The following is an 11,132-nucleotide window of genomic DNA, read 5'->3' as shown; positions in this document are numbered from 1 at the left end:
GGGCGGGCTCGGCGCCAGGTGAGCGGCGGGCTGGGCTCGCGCGCCTGGCTCTCTCTCCGCCCTTTTGCCGGGCTCCCACGCTCCCCGCACGCGCGCGCCCGGACCCGCGCGCTTCCGCACACTGGAGCCCCGGGAGGCTGGCGCGCGCCTCCACGAGTCGGGGATGCGCGGGGGTTTGGGCAGGCGGGGGTGTCCCTCGCGCGGTGAGAGCCCTGCACCGCCCTCGTTGGGGGAGAGAATGTGGAGGGAGAGAAATGCACCGTCACGCTCCCTGATCGCCGCCCCGGCAACCCACCCCGACAGGCGGTCCAGGGCTTGCAGGCACTGGGCGGGAGCCGGGGAGCGCTGCCCGGGAGGGAGCCCCGTGGCCTGTTTCCTTTCTGAAGTCTTCCTGGAGAGTCCCAGTCTCCAGGGGCCGCTTCTCTCCGCCTCTCCCTATACTGCTACCTATGTGCAAGGTTAATAGCATTGTGCGGGGTGGTATTCAGGATTCGCAGCAGGGATACCGCGTGAGCAGACTAGGGAAGCAGATCTTTAAAGCACCAAAATGCGCAATTCTAGAATTGCCCTTCACCACACTGCATTTCCATCCCAATGGGGTCCCCTCCCTTAGGTGTGCCCTGGACCCAGTTCCTTAAGACTATATACCCCAAGAACATTTGCTTAACTGGATATACAATGCGGCTATGTGAATCATCCTGATATCATCAAATTGCACTTATTAAGTGCTCTTTGAGCTGTGTTGTCAAGTGGCAGTCGTTTCCTGAGTTCCTGCAGAAGCTTGCTGCAGATGCTGGCCAAAACTGAATTAATTTAGGTACTCAAGTAGCGATGTTAATTTATTGTTCCATTTTAACATGGGCACTTATGAGCCTGTCTTCTCTGTATACAAAAACCAGAGCACCTAATAGATCTTAAGTTTAAAGATGACCTCCCAGTTTAAAGATAAGAGAAGGTAAAAGGCATGATATTCTGGTCTTTCCCTGTCAGCAGGGAAGGCTTTTCCAACTACCCTTCTTCACTCTTGAAGGGCTCCTGTACAGATAGAGATGGCCTGCAGAACACAGGACCCTAGAACTCCTTCCATGATCCTCTGGCCTCCCTGTATGCTCACTGTCGTTCTTCACCCCAGCCTTGCAGGCTCTTCCACCCTGGACGTCCCCTCCTCCCTTCTCCTCACCTTTTCTCATCAATCAGCTTTAGCCTCTGCAAGATCTTTTCAGTCCTCCCTGCAAGCTAGTTCTCAACTATAAATCAGTAGTGCTGGGGTAGAGCCCAGATCTCTCCCAGTGATCATGATGCTGCTGGTCCATGGACCACACTTCGAGATTCAAGAATCTATGGAGTTTTAAGAACCTCTTCTACTGTTGGAAAGTCATCAGACACCTGTGCCTTTATGGAGTTTTAAGAATCACTTCTACTGATGGAGAGTCATCAGATACCTGTGCCTGCTGAGAACCATGCTAATGCTGAGCATGCCAATTCAGCAAGACAGGGTCTCTCTCATGGACATGTATATGGTCTGGTGGTGACAGACACATAAAACCACAATGACACCAGGCAGCAAATGCTGTAATAAAAGCATGTACATCTCAAGTGCTATGTGATGAATCAAAGCATTTTTAGAAAAAAGTGAGGAAAAATTGTTATTTAAAATACACATAGCAGCCTGACTGGTGGTGGTACAGTGGATAAAGTGTTGACCTGAGACACTGAAGTCCCTGGTTCGAGACCCCCAGGTTGCTGGCTTGAGCACAGGATTATCGACATGTTACCAAGGTATCTGGCATGAGTCCAAAGGTCTCTGGCTTGAACCCAAGGTCACAGGCTTGAGCAAGTGGTTACTGGCTGGACTTGAGCCCCCAGTCAAAGCATGTATGAGAAGCAATCAATGAGCAACTAAAGTGATGTAACTACGAGATGATGCTTCCCTCATATCTCTTCTCCTCCTCCTTTCTCTCTCTCATCAATAAATTAAAAACAAAACAAAGCAAAATACACATAACAGTTTCAGCATGTTACAGTTCAAACTACCAGCCAAAATTTTAGGAGACAGCAGGGCACACCGCAAGGCAGTTCAGGGAAAGCAAAGGCACAGCCCTAGCCAAACACTATTCTAGTCAAAAACACTGGGGTAAGCCCTGAGCTACAGAGCTGCCAGTAGTGAAATTTATTCCTTTTAATGCCTTTGGGAAATAAGGGAAAAGAAAGAACCGAGGGTTGGAAAAGAAGAAAGGTAATGACAGGGGTGGCATAAGTGTGTGTGTGTTTCTGCAGTAAAAACTGAAAAGAGTTTAAGGAAGAAATAGGGCAATTAGCCATGCTTGCACAATTCTGCTTACTCTTTCCACTTGAATGATTGCTTAGAGCAAAAAGAATGTCAACTTTACTGTACTCCTAATTCTATGTTCATTGGAGTATTTGTTCAGACTTTTTTTTTTTTTTTTGTATTTTTCTGAAGTTGGAAACCGGGAGGCAGTCAGACAGACTCCCGCATGCGCCCGACCGGGATCCATCCAGCATGCCCACCAGGGAGTGATGCTCTGTTGCAACCAGAGTCATTCTAATGCCTGAGGCAGAGGCCACAGAGCCATCCTCAGCGCCCAGGCCAACTTTGCTCCAATGGAGCCTTGGCTGCGGGAGGGGAAGAGAGAGAGAGAGAGGAAGGAGAGGGGGAGGGGTGGAGAAGCAGATGGGCGCTTCTCCTGTGTGCCCTGGCCGGGAATCGAACCCAGGACTTCTGTACGCCAGACCGACGCTCTACCACTGAGCCAATCGGCCAGGGCCTGTTCAGACTTTTGTTGCAGAAATCCAATTCCAACTAGCTTAAGAAAAAAATGGGTATGTTTTCTGGCACAGCTGGGCAGGGTCCGTAAAGAAGTTCATAAAGAAAGAGAAGGTGCAGGCACGTAAGTCCACCTGTGTGCCAAGACTCCTAGTCAGTCCCAGTCCCTGACTTATTTTTTGTCTTTCCTAGCTTCAAGCTGTCCTCTCCTAGACAAGCATCTCCTATGCAGCCATCAAGATGGCCCAGGCAGCCCCTGGCTTGCATGCTGAGACATCTTCCTAGTTGGTGAGAGGAATTCCCAAAGAACTGGCTAGCTCGGTGTGGGCCCAGCTCTGAACCAACCATGTGGCTAACAGGATAGGATGAGTCAGTGGCCAGGCCTGGGTCATGCATCGAGTCCTGCAATGGCGTTTCCATCTGAATGGGCATTTCCCTAAAGGGAGAAAGTGAGGTGTGACATGAGGCAACGAGATATTAGATGTCCTCTACAGCCTGGAATGTGGTGGGTACAGAGGTTTTCAGGACCTTCTGTAGTGTGGGTCATGAAGTAGCTGTGTGCAAAGCTGTTTCCCAATTTATTGGCCACCATTACAGGACACTGTAGTAGAAGCCCTGAGAATGTGACATCTATTATCTTTTCATCACTTACCTTTTTTGTCACTTTTTTTTACAACTTTGGCAAGAAATTGTAAACCACAGAGCATGATCCTGCATTTTTATAACCTATGCTAACAACTACAGTTCTGTAACAAAAAGAAGCTTGGTGCCCATCTTTATCTATGCCCATGATGGTGAACCTATGACACGGGTGTCAGCACTGACACGCGTAGCCATTTTCTTTGACATGCGGCTGCATAACAGAGAAGTATGGGGCCGCATGCCGAGAAGGACGTTTCATCCTTGGCTCCTGCACGGCCAGGTGCAGTAGCCAAGGATAAGTCATTTGCTGTAGTGTAGACACTCTGTGCCGGAGGTCTGTAGGCCAAAACAGCAGGACTCTGGCACAGAGCGTCTAGTTCTGGGACTTCCGGTTAGGCCGCTAGGGGATCTTGACCTCACTTCCGGCCAGCGGAGCAGGAAGCAGCAGAATGCCGTGGGGACGCATCTCTGGGGTCCCTGTGATCGCCATTACCAGCAACCACATAATCACAGCAACCATCATCCAATCTACTGTTCTGGGGTGTCACGGATTTCTAATTGACCATCATTACTGAGATAAGTGAGGGAGAGGCTGGGAGAGGCGAGAGTCTGTGCTATGGGTGCCATTTCCCGCCATTAGAAATAGCGGCAGCCATCTTAATTTACATAAGATGCAACTTGCAAAATTTCAAGACAGCATCTGGGCTCAGGTGTTTGTCGACTTGAAGTCAAAGCTTGAGAATCTGGAAAGGTGCCACTTGGAGACTCAAGAGGAGTGCCACTACGAACAGGAAATTTGGAGAGCCTGGAACCGATTACCGGACACTTTTAGCACCCTGAAAAATATAGCAATGGCTTTACTCACAATTTTTTTCTCTATGTACTTTTGTGAGACCTTATTCTCAGCATTAAATAATATCAAAACCAACCAAAGAAACAGATTGACAGATGAAGTTAGTAGCGCTTGCTTGGGTTTGAAGTGTACAAAATACCAACCTTCAATTGAAGATTTAGCCAATGCAATTCAGCAACAAAAAAGTCACTAATAGGCAGGTTAGTTAAAGAATTCCCCCTCCCCCTCACTTATCTTAGTTTACAGCACCCCACACATGTTAAATAATATCCAGACCAACAAAAGAAACAGACTGACAGATGAACAAAGAAGTCACTAAGCATGTAAGTTAAATAATTAGTTTTTGGTTTATTAAATACAGTTATATATTACCAACAAAAGAAACAGACTGACAGATGAACAAAGAAGTCACTAAGCAGGTAAGTTAAATAATTAGTTTTTGGTTTATTAAATACAGTTATATAATTAATAAAAATTATACATTTTTGTTATTTAAATTATAAATGTCATGAAATTATGGTGGGTTTTTTTTTTTTCTCGAAGTGACACACCACCCGAGTTATGCTCAGTTTTTTGGCGAATTTTGGCACACCGAGCTCAAAAGATTGCTGCCAGGGGTCGTCAAACTTTTTATAAAAACCGCCCACTTTTGCAGTGCTGGTCAACCTGGTCCCTACCGCCCACTAGTGGGTGGTCCAGCTTTCATGGTGGGCCAATCGCAGCGCTGTTTGGTTGTGAGGTAGGGACCAGGTTGACCAGCATGGCAAAAGTGGGCGGTTTTTATAAAAAGTTTGAAGACCCCTGCAAGTTTGCCAACTTCACCCTGTACTTGCATCTGCTAACCCTTCTTGGTAATTGAATGAAGAAAACATAGGGCAGTCCCAGATTTCTGAGGAAGCCAGTCAGAACGCCAGTCAGGGCTGAACAGTGTCCATGGTGTCAGCATGTTACTAGGCTGCTGCTTCAGTGTGTGTGTCCCTGCACATGTTTCATTGATGCACCAATCTGGATCATGCTAGCTGTACTTTTCTGTGCCTCACCAAGGTCTGTGTCACCCCTGAGAACAAAGCATGACTCCAAATTAAAGTTTACATTTTATTAATTCTTCATCTTACAGTAAATTGTATTGCAAAAAGTATACAGTAGAATGAAGAGATAGCATATGAATCTAACCATCTTGAGAAATGCAATTTTACTGTCTCCCCAAAACCTTCCTCTTGCCCCCTCCTAGTTTTTATCCCCACGAGGAGAAGGTAACCGCCATTCTACATTTGAACATCATAGATTAGGTTTACCTGGCCTTGAAATTTACCTAAATGGACTCATACACCACATATACTATTGTGCCTGGCATCTGTCACTCACCGTGATTTCTGTGAGGTTCATTTATGTGTTGAATGGAGCAGTAGTTTTATCTTTTTAATACTGTGTAATATTCTATTGTAGAACATACCACAATTTATAAATGCACACTCTATTAACAACATGGGTTGTTCTCTGCTTTTGACTCTTGAGATAAACATCCTTGTACATGGCAATGATGCTTATATGTATAAATTTATATTAGGCATGTCCCATAGTGTGAAGAATTTCTCTATCAAAGTATACTTTCCTATTTAATCCTCTATTTAAATAAACCTTGTTGCTATTTAAGGACAGAGAGGGGTCTACAGAAAATTATAACATATATGTCCATTCTCCCTAAACTGTGAATAGAGAAGGAACATATTTCATGAAAAAATCAAAGACATAAAGAAAGAAAGGAGCTTTTTTGCAACAGGTTTTCTGCCAGAATACAGGTGCCATGAAAATGCCACTAAATCAAAGCCAATATTGAAAAAGAAAAGACTTATATCAACATCATCATCACTGGACATGTAGAGTCTGGCAAGTCTACCACTACTGACCATCCGATCTACAAATATGGTGGGATCGACCGAAGGACCATCGAAAATTGAGAAGGAAGCTGAGATGGGGAAGGGCTCCCTCAAGCACGCCTGGGTCTTGGATAAACTGAAAGCTGAACATGAGAGTGGTATCACCATTGACATCTCACTGTGGAAATTCAAGACCAGCAAGTATTATATAACTGTCGTGGATGTCCCAGGACAAAGACACTTTATTAAAAACATGATTATGGACACATCTCAGGCTGACTGTACTGTTTTGATTGTTGTTGCTGGTGTTAGTGAATTTGAAGCAGGTATCTCCAAGAATAGGCAGACTGGTGAGCATGCCATCTGGCTTACACACTAGGTATGAAACAATGATTATTAGATTAATAAAATGGACTTCACTGAGACTCCCTACAGCCAGAAGAGATACAAGGAAATTGTTGAAGTCAGCATTCACATGAAGAAAACTGCATAGAATCCTGACACAGTAACATTTCTGCCAATTTCTGGTTGGAATACTGGGGTCAAGTGCTAACATGCCTCAGTTCAAGTGACTAAAAGTCACCCATAAAGATGGCAATACCAGTGGAAACACGCTGCTTGAAGCTCTGCACTGCATCCTGCCACAAATTATCTATCTGCTCCTCCAGGATGTCTACAAAATAGATGGCATTGGTACTGTCCCTGTGGGCCAATTGAAGACTGGTATTTTCTAATCTGGCATGGTGGTTACTTTTCCAGTCAACATTAAAACTAAAATAGTCTGTTGAAATGCACTGTGAAGCTTTGAGTGAAGCTCTTCCTGGGGACAATGTGGGCTTCAATGTCAAGATCATGTCTGTCATCTGATCAGGTGGTGTGCAGTGGATGGAGCATTGGACTGGGATGCAGAGGATCCAGGTTTGATACTCCAAGGTTACCGGCTCGAGCATGGGCTAACCAACTTGAGCATGGGATCATAGACATGTCCCCATGGTCACTGGCTTAAGCCCAAAGGTCACTGGCTTGAAGCCCAGGGTCGCTGGCTTGAGCAAGGGGTTACTCGGTCTGCTGTAGCCCCATGTTCAAGGCACATATGAGAAAGCAATCAATGAACAACTAAGGTGCTGTAACGAAGGATTGATGTTTCTCATCGCTCTCCTTTCCTGTCTGTCTGTCCCTATTTGTCCCTGTCTCTGTCACATACACACACACAAAAAAAATTATGTCTGTCAAAGATGTTTGTAGTGGCAGTGTGGCTGGTGACAGCAAAGATGATCCACCAATGCAAGCAACTGGCTTCACGGCTCAGGTGACTATCCTGACCCACTCAGACCACATCAGTAGTGGCTGTGCACCTGTGCTGGACTGTCACACAGCTCACAGGGCTGGCAGATTCACTGAGCTGAGGGAGATGGATCGTCCTTCTGAAAAAGCTGAAAGATGGCCCAAAATGTTTAAAATCTGGTGATGCTGCCATTGTGGATATGGTTCCTGGCAAGTCCATGTGTGCTGAGAGCTTCTCTGACTATCCTCCCTGGGCCGCTGTGCTGTTCGTGACATGAGACAGACAATTGCTGTGGGTGTCATCAGAGCCATGGACAAGAAGGCAGCTGGAGCTGACAAAGTCACCAAGTCTGCCCAGAAACCTCAGACGGCTACATGAATATTGTCCCCCATGCCCGCTACCCAGTCTTAATCAGTCCTGGAAGAGCAATCTCAGAACTGTCTCACTTAAGTTTAATAGTAAAAGACGAGTTACTGATTACAGTGCATCATAACCCTTCAGAAGGAAAGGAGGATGTTCTGTGGACCATTTGTTTGTGTATGTGTGGCAGTTCTTAAATTATTAGTTTTTAAAATAATATTTTTGAATGCAAACCACTTGACCAAAAATCTGTCACAGAATTATGAGACCTGTTAAAACCAAGTATAATGAGAAAAAAATGGAAGAAAGAAAGGAAACATCACTGAAAATATTTAGTCTGAGTCTGTGTAAGAAAGGAGAGCTCTGTTGTCCATGCTAACATTGCCTCACTTCTCTCTATATTATTGTGTTTTAAAGATGGTATGAAATTTTAAATGTCTTTTTCTGACTATAAAGTAATACATATTAATTACAGAAATTTTGGAGCCTGTAACTAAAATTCTGAGCCTGACCTGTGGTGGCACAGTAGATAGAATACTGACCTGGAGCCCTGAAGTCACTGGTTCAAAGACCCAGTCTTGCCTGGTCAAGCCACATATGAGAAGCAACTATGAGTTGATGCTTTCCATTCCTCCCCCCTTCTCTCTCCACCCCCCCTCCTCTTTCTAAAACCAATAAATAAAAAATTAAAAAAAAAAGAAAATTACCTATACTTTCACTTCTAAAGATAGCCATAGAAACTTCTGTTAATATACATTTTTAGCCCTGGCCGGTTGGCTCAGTGGTAGAGCATTGGCCTGGCATGCGGGAGTCCCGGGTTCGATTCCCGGCCAGGGCACACAGGAGAAGCGCCCATCTGCTTCTCCACTCCTCCGCCTCTCCTTCCTCTCTGTCTCTCTCTTCCCCTCCCGCAGCCAAGGCTCCATTGGAGCAAAGTTGGCCCAGGTGCTGAGGATGGCTCCATGGCCTCTGCCTCAGGCCCTAGAATGGCTCTGGTTGCAGCAGAGCGACGCCCCGGATGGGCAGAGCATCGCCCCCTGGTGGGCATGCCGGGTGGATCCTGGTTGGGCGCATGCGGGAGTCTGTCTGACTGCCTCACCATTTCCAGCTTCAGAAAAATACAAAAAGGAAAAAAAAAGAAAAATATATATATACATTTTTAATACATTTATTTGGGATATTTTTATGGCAGATTAACTTGATAAATTACTTTCAGAAATATTTTATTTTCATTGTTGCACTGAGTGATAGCTTTTCTTTTTCTTTGGATTTAAGCTGCTTGCTAGTCTGGTCTCTGTGCCTTACAATGGTCCCCACAGACAGTCCTAGTCAGCCTCTCTGGTCTGAGAGCCTGAGTTTGTGGAGCCCCTGCGGGATACTGGGCACAGTGCCAGGAGCATTGTATGGGACTGGGGGAGCACTGCTGGCACCTTGCAGGGCCCTAATGCCAAGGGAAATGGCCAGCTGGCTGCTTCCCACAAAGCCTCCCATTTATTTCTCTGAAAATTTACTCTGGTCTAGGGAGATTTGTATTAACCAGGCTGATACATTTTTGTCAAAATTCCAACTATTATCTAAATATTTACTGTCTCAGAGACAGGTATGAGCAGACCTGTGTGACCTTGAGCTAATCAACAGCTCACCTGTTCTCTATTTGTAGAAGGAGAATGTTAATAGCATCTACCTCCTAGGGCTGGTCTGTGTGTGACACAGGACAAAGCACACAGCACATGAACCCCAGCCCAGTGCAAAGAAAGCTAAGGGTCTGTAAATAATAGTTGCAATTATGCTTGTGGCCATTGTTATCACATCACCCCCCCACCCCTCGCCTTCCTGTGAGCGAGATTCATGTGAGTCCTGTTACTTCAGTTGTACTGGACAAATACCTTGGCCTTCTCACTGGAGTCATTGCTCACAGAACAGCGGCCTGGAAGGAAATTCTGTTCACTGTCAAAATACATCGAGACTTTATAACGGTTAAAACTTAGAACCAAGCAGGATGCCCTTCAGTAGGTAAGGGGATAAATAAACTGTAGTACATCCAGACTATGGAATATTGTTCAGCACACACACACAAAAATAGTAAACTTGCAAGCCATGAAGAGACATGGAGGAAACATTAATGCATATTACTAAGTAAAAGCAGCCAGTGTGAAAAGTCTACTTCCAACCACATGGCACTCAGAAAAAAGGTACAAATAAGAAGACAATAAAAAGATCAGTGGTTGCCAGGGAGTTGGGGGTGGGAAGGACAAACAGGCAGAGCACAGAGGATTTTTAGGGCAAGTGAAACTATTCTGTATGATACTGTAATACATCATTATACATTTGTTCAAACCCATAGAATATACAACTCCAAGAGTGAATCTTAGTGTAAACTAAGATTTGGTTGATAATGATGTGTCGATGTAGGTTAATAGATTGTAACAAATGTACTACTCTGGTGTTGGGTGCTGATGGAGGGTGCTCTGAATGTGTGGGGCGTGGGGTATATGGAAGTTCTCGATATGTACTGTTCAATTTTTCTGTGAACCTTAAACTGTTTTTTAAAAAACTCTGTTTAAAAAATAGAGGTACGTTGTAGGACAAATTCTGTAAATTATTATTATTATTATTATTATTATTATTATTATTATTGGAAGAGAGCAAGAGAGGGAGACAGGGACAGACAGACAGGATGGGAGAGAGATGAGAAGCATCAATTCTTCGTTGCAGCACCTTAGTTGTTCATTGATTGCTTTCTCATATGTGCCTTGACTGGGGGCTCCAGCCAAGCCAGTGACCCTTTGCTCAAGCCAGTGACTTTGGGCTTCAAGCCAGTGACCACAGGGTCATGTCTATGATTGCATGCTCAAGCTGGCGACCCTGCACTCAAGCCGGCAACCTTTGCTCAAGCCAGCAACCTCAGGGTTTCAACCCTGAGTCCTCTGTGTCCCAGGCTGATACTCTATCCACTGCACCAGGCTGTGAATCAATTATTAAATAATCAAATAATCCTTTTTTTATTCATTTTAGGGGAGAATAGAGACAGTGAGACAGAGAAAGAGAAGGGGGAGGAGCAGGAAGCACAACTCCCATATGTGCCTAGACCAGGCAAGCCAGACGATTTGAACTGGTGACTTCAGTGTTTCAGGTCGACACTTTATCCACTGTACCACCACAGGTCAGGCTCAAATAATCTTAAAAAGGAAAAAGAATACCACTTCTCACCTCCTCCACTGCCAGCACCTTGATCTGAAGGAACGCCGTCCCTCTCCTGGATTATCCAGGGGCTTCCTAGCTGGTCTCCTGCATCTTTGCTCTCTACCCTTCAGCCTGTTCTTAGTGTAC

The 11,132-nt window shown here is 45.2% G+C and overlaps 1 pseudogene; it reads left to right on the top strand.

Moving 5' to 3' along the window:
* Positions 1 to 5,040: 5,040 nt before the first annotated feature.
* Positions 5,041 to 7,820, top strand: LOC136391651 (elongation factor 1-alpha 1 pseudogene; annotated as a pseudogene).
* Positions 7,821 to 11,132: the final 3,312 nt, after the last annotated feature.

Source organism: Saccopteryx leptura, chromosome 2 (genome assembly GCF_036850995.1).
Source record: "Saccopteryx leptura isolate mSacLep1 chromosome 2, mSacLep1_pri_phased_curated, whole genome shotgun sequence".
NCBI lineage: Eukaryota > Metazoa > Chordata > Mammalia > Chiroptera > Emballonuridae > Saccopteryx > Saccopteryx leptura.
The sequence above is the reverse complement of the archived record's forward strand: the minus strand, read 5'-3'. Positions and strand labels throughout refer to the sequence as shown.